Source organism: Hibiscus syriacus, unplaced genomic scaffold (assembly GCF_006381635.1).
Source record: "Hibiscus syriacus cultivar Baekdansim isolate YM2019G1 unplaced genomic scaffold, ASM638163v2 tig00005974_pilon, whole genome shotgun sequence".
Lineage (NCBI taxonomy): Eukaryota > Viridiplantae > Streptophyta > Magnoliopsida > Malvales > Malvaceae > Hibiscus > Hibiscus syriacus.
The window spans coordinates 4,429,216-4,435,630 of NW_024062076.1; the positions used below are offsets into that span (position 1 = coordinate 4,429,216).

The 6,415-nt window shown below is 30.0% G+C and overlaps 1 non-coding gene across 1 annotated transcript; it reads right to left on the reverse strand.

Moving 5' to 3' along the window:
- Nucleotides 1–4,236: 4,236 nt before the first annotated feature.
- LOC120200504 lies at nucleotides 4,237–4,432 on the reverse strand. Its single transcript, XR_005523555.1, has one exon. It is a non-coding gene; the product is annotated as a U2 spliceosomal RNA (small nuclear RNA).
- Between the last annotated feature and the right edge of the window lie 1,983 nt (nucleotides 4,433–6,415).

Here is a 6,415-nt window from a genome sequence, read left to right on the forward strand (position 1 = left end):
GCTTTCCAATGTTCAAGGCCGTTGGCTTTATAAGCAGCTTCTCGCTGCATCCCTTCGTACCTCAACCATGTGGGACGTTACATGCAGCATCTCATTTGTAAGCTGCTTCTGGAAACAAACAGCTTTGGTTTAAAAGGCAATTCTCGCATAAAGCAGTTTCATTGGACATAATCAATCTCTGCCAATGCCGTTCTCTTAATGGTTACACGATCAATAACTTCAACTGCGTGTTATTTCATATTTATATTCATCAAATTAATATTAGTTACAAACCCACTTTTTACATCATCAAAATATTATTAGTTTTAATACTCATATGTGTATTTCAAGTTACTAATAGTTAAACTCTATTAGAAGCTCTTTTACTCCTCTATTATTCAAAGGGACATTTTAGTCGAAAACTGAATATTTTAGTCCAACATGTTAATCTACACTTACTTGAACCAAAATATTGTATTTAATATCTTTTTGTCCCCCATCAATTAACTGATTTATCATTCTAAAAAAAATAACAATCTACTTCGTATATATTTCAGAAGCGAGCAAATAAGAACGGTCCCTTACTATATTGTAGAAATTACAAATTTGCTACGAAATTTTTGCAAAATTATTTAAATCATTTTATTAAAGAAGAATTATGTCAAAAATATTTTCTTTGTGTTTTGGCTTAAATATCCAACTTAAAATATTTTTAAAGATCCAAAAACACCCGGAAATGTGAAAACTTGAGCCTTAGATTTCAAAACTAATGTGAAGTGTAATACCCCCAAAATTTTGTTTAGTGACAAAACTATAAATTTTAAAATGTTGTTAGCCAAAGTAGAAAATTGGGAAAAGTTTAAGGACCTAAGTGGTAATTTTTCCAAAAAATTTATTTCATAAATGGATTTGGTTAGGGACCAAAATAAAAATTTTAAAGTTAAGTGACCAAAGTATAAATTTTGGAAAAGTTTAGGGACCAAAGTATAAACTTTGGAAAAGTTTAGAGACCAAAATGGTAATTTTAGAAAGTTACAATTGGCCCCTTAAATAAATAGTTTATCTCAAGAATAATGTTATATGGGAATCAAAATTTTAATACATATTTTATATTAAAAGTTATAATGGAATGAAGTTGAGCGAAAATCGGTAAGTCGAATCGAATTGAAATTTTGAAAAAAAAATTGAAGGATGATAAATTAGGCTTAAAAATATTATTTCCAAATTTTAAAATGATTGAAAATAATATGGAGCATTTGATTTGAGGATTTAATTTCATGTTAAATTTGGACTTTGGATTAAAGTGACTGAATTGTAATATTTTGTTCATCTTTGACTGTGGAAGATGATAAGGTTTATGTGGCTCATATTAATGTAAATATCAAGTTCATTAAGGGTAAAGTAGTAAAGATATTTTAATTTTAAAGGAAAATTGGTAATTTAGCATTTAATGAATTTTTAATTCATTATATGATAAAGAAAGATGAAGAATTATCAAGGATATTTCTTCATTTCAGCGACATGGACGTGAGCTTCTTCCAAAGGTAAAAAAACATTTTGTTATCAATTTTTGAGTAATTTCTTTTGGATTTTGAGTTATGACGTGAAATAGAAAAGTGTTCTACGCGAAAAACGCTATCATTTGATACCAATATTGTTTTCTAATATTACTGGAATTCAAAGATCCAAAATCTAAGGATTTATGTTCATGAAATTGATGATGAATCTTGATGTTTTTGAGGTTGTAGATTCATTTTCAAGCTTGATTTATGGTTAAAACATGTTCAATCTTCCTATAAATTATTCTTTAAAATTCGGCCAAATTATAAGTTGGAGAAACATTGTGTTTTGATGAAATTTGATTACGGCTTTGATTTTAGAGATGATGTAAGGGTATTAAAAGTTGATTTCATGCTTGAATCGAATCAAAATCGAGTAAAATAATGAAAAACCTAGTTTTGGAACTTTAACACATTAGGCCTTGATATTAAACGATGAGGAAAATTTCGCAAAATTTATGAAAGGGCTGGAAATGATGTAGGAAGTATTCTACAAGCCTTAAAAAATTTGGAGACCATTATGTAATTTTTGAAAAGTTGAGGGACCAATTTAGAAATTTTGGAAAAGTGGTGAGTTTGTTTAATTGCATAATAGTTGATGTATTATGCTGGAAATTACTGTTTGAAAATTGAAATGAGTGTTTAGATGTGAAATATGACTATTTTGGATGTTTGGAAAGTTTGGTGTTTTAAACAAAATATTCAAATAATTTGGACTGCTTATTTGTAATTATACCTTTGTATATGTACTTGGGTGATAATTATTTCAATACTGGAATATTGGTATTGAAACTTTGAGTGGTAAAATGGTAAAGGACCATTTTATATAAGCTGGTGCCAAAATTAAAAAGGATTATTTGGTGATGAATAAGTTTCAAGTATGAATATGGATTAAATGGAATTTGAATGGTTAATTGGAAATGTTAAGGTCAACATTTATATGTGACATGGAAATTGTATTGAATAAGCATCGGGGAATTTATTTGCCAAAGTATGCCTATGTTAGTAAGTTTCTAACATTTGGTTTGAATTTGTGTATATTTGGTAATGGTGTTAATTTAGAGATTGAGAGCTTGAAATCAAGATCAAATATTATTAAAGCTAAGGAGAAGCTAAAGGATGAAATAGAAAATTCCAAGGAAGGTTGCGAGCTAAAGACACTAAGTGAGTGCAAATTTAATTTGTACTTATGTTATTGAACAAATATTGATTTGCGATTAGCCAGTGACGGAGTTACTATGGAAAGAAGTGACGCCTAAAATGTTATTTGATTTGTGATGCATGCATATATGTGCATTTTGTGAGCTAATATAATTAGTGAACAAGTTGAAAAATCAAATTGGTAAAACATGTTTAGAATTTATGTTATGGACAGTAAGTTTATAAAATTGCCATAAATTCTAAAAAACCGATTAAAGGACACTTTTTATACCACTGGACTAATATACAAGTTTAGTTTCTTTTTAGAACAAACGAAAAATGATTTTGAGGTGTATACAAAAAGATATGAATTTTTAACCGAGGAAAGGTCAGAAAAACGGGGCAACAGATTCTGCACAATACATATTCTGTCGGTCAACTTTGAAAATTTATCATAAATTGTACAAAATGAAGTAGAAGGAGTTCTTTATATGGATAAATTCTTATTTGAGTCTAGTTTCCATTTGTATAAACGGAATAATTTTTAAAGGTTTATATTAATACATAATAATATTTCTTCAAAGGTAGTGCAAACTGTCACGATATGAAATTATGCCAAATTTTGGGAGTTAACCAAATTAGAAGTAAAGGATAAGTTAAAGCTTAGTGAGACTTATATTTTGACTTTCATAAAATTTCAAAATGAGTTCAATGCATGCATAACATTATACATGAATGTTTTATGCATCATTGGGTAGGACTTGCGATAAGTCTACTCTATTTATGTTGACATGATATATATGTCATTTATCATATATTTGACATATTCTAAATATGTTGAATATAAAATGCATTGATCACTAATTTCTGCATATGATGTTATCATGAACATATATAATTTTTATCATGAATGATATTTCGGTACAAAATGGATTCATCTGGTTTTGTAGTGAAATTTGGAGTCTTGTTTGGTGCATGATTTAAGTTGAACTTCCAGCCAATTTTGTTGTTATTTGTGCATTCTGATGTGTTCTTGAAGCTCAAGATTCGTTGGTGGCTTCCTCTAGCAATGGGAAAGGCGGTCGTGCATTGAAGCGGTTGATATTAGTTGCTCATTATTTCCGTAAGTGTAGGTTATGCTACGGGTTTGCACAAACCTTTTTTATTTAGAAACATAGGAGTAGGTTAATCCCCTATTCTAGGTTCTCGTGTAATTATTGTCGATGTTCTTTGTGTTAATTAAAAGTTTGTACGTTTTAGAGATGTACGGTCATTTCTGAACAATTAGCAGCGCGAACTTTTGTCGATAAATTTCAAACATTTTCTTTGAATTTTGTCCACTATTTTTGATGCACCTATATGTGGTATGATATGGTACATGAAAGGTCACTCCAGTGACTATATATGAGTTACATGGTTTAAAAATGACAATAACTAAAGGGGAAATAATTTAAAAGTTAAACTACCAGAACATAGTTTAAACAATAAATTAGTAAAACTAAGGAGGCATGGTTTTCGCAATCAAAAAACGGAGTAGAAACATTAAACTTTAGATTGGGTGGGATGCGCCAGGCCCGAGCAATACTGCAAAGCTAGGGCGACGCTCGAGAGTCCCAGTAGCAAGCTACTGTGGTGGACCCTCCTCCTCAATAAATAAATTTAATATCGTGTGGACCATTGGCCCACGTATCAGATATTAAACTGATAAGAACAGATACTACACTTGATCTTAGCCAAAAGGCCGAGAAAGGTATGCTTTCCAATGTTCAAGGCCGTTGGCTTTATAAGCAGCTTCTCGCTGCATCCCTTCGTACCTCAACCATGTGGGACGTTACATGCAGCATCTCATTTGTAAGCTGCTTCTGGAAACAAACAGCTTTGGTTTAAAAGGCAATTCTCGCATAAAGCAGTTTCATTGGACATAATCAATCTCTGCCAATGCCGTTCTCTTAATGGTTACACGATCAATAACTTCAACTGCGTGTTATTTCATATTTATATTCATCAAATTAATATTAGTTACAAACCCACTTTTTACATCATCAAAATATTATTAGTTTTAATACTCATATGTGTATTTCAAGTTACTAATAGTTAAACTCTATTAGAAGCTCTTTTACTCCTCTATTATTCAAAGGGACATTTTAGTCGAAAACTGAATATTTTAGTCCAACATGTTAATCTACACTTACTTGAACCAAAATATTGTATTTAATATCTTTTTGTCCCCCATCAATTAACTGATTTTATCATTCTAAAAAAATAACAATCTACTTCGTATATATTTCAGAAGCGAGCAAATAAGAACGACCCCTTGCTATATTGTAGAAATTGCAAATTTGCTACGAAATTTTTGCAAAAATTATTTAAATCATTTTATTAAAGAAGAATTATGTCAAAAATATTTTCTTTGTGTTTTAGCTTAAATATCCAACTTAAAATATTTTTAAAGATCCAAAAACACCCTAAAATGTGAAAACTTGAGCCTTAGATTTCAAAACTAAGTGTGAAGTTTTAAAACTTCTCCTAAGTGTTTCCAAACTCTTGTACTAGATTTAGAACTTCCAAAACCAATGTTGGATTTTGATACCCGTATGTGAGATTCCAAAGCTCACGTTCTAGTATCTATACTCTAGGCCTCCAACGATTGATATTTTTAAACATGTTTTAGGAGTTTCGATTCTCCAAGAAGAGTTTCAAAACTATGGTTGCAATTGAGTATTTAAACCACGAATTGCATGCTTAAAATAGCTAGAAGCTACCTCCAACTTCTCGAAACGACTATAAATCACTTAGAGTATATAAAATGGACCACATAGTAGCTCAAAAACAAAAGAGAGGCTTTCCCAACATTCAAGAGTTTCGATGCCCGTGTGTGAGTTTCCAAAACACATGTGCCAATATCGATACTCTGTGCCTCCAACGATTTATATTTTTAAACATGTTTTAGGAATTTCAATATTACAAGAAGAGTTACGAAGCAATGGTCGCAAGTTAGTATTTAATGCGCAAATTTAATGCCTGAAATGGCTGGAATGTAACTTCCTAAAATCCAGGTCGGTAGAATCATGTTTAATTTCACAATTTGTGTAAAATGAAATTTTTTGAAATATTATTAGATAATTTTATTCGAATCGTAATAAATATTTTTAAAATTAAAAATATGATTTTTAAAGTGTAAATTGATTTTGAAGAAAGTACCAACTTGATTTTTAAATTAAAATTCAATTTTAGTGACTAAATTGTAAAAGGATCAAAATTGTTAAATCCATATATGTATTTTCCCAATATCAATTTTCCCTTCATTTTCAACCATTTTGCCGTGAACTCTTCTTGCAAATTCCTTTGACTTTAATCGATTTTAATAACTACCTTCTAAATTGTTTTAACCACCTTGCTTCTTCGAATCCGTTTTTGCATACAAACTCATTTTGACCATCGTAATTGATGCCTTCAAGTGGTGTTGTTGATTTGGCAATATAGTTAAGAATTTCGGTCTTTGTTGTGATTTTCGTGTTTAGTTTTTTAGTAGATGTCACTGATGTGTAAGTTGTTAATTTTTATTGAATAAACCTAAGTTTAAAATACTTTCTATCAAAATTATGAATTTAAAAAGTAGAAACTAAATTGAAGATCAATTGATCAAGTTGCGAATTCTACGCTAAATTGTAAAAAAAAAAAAAATTAAGGGCACAGCTTTGAAAATATTTGGTCCAGAATTCAAAACTTTTGGTCCA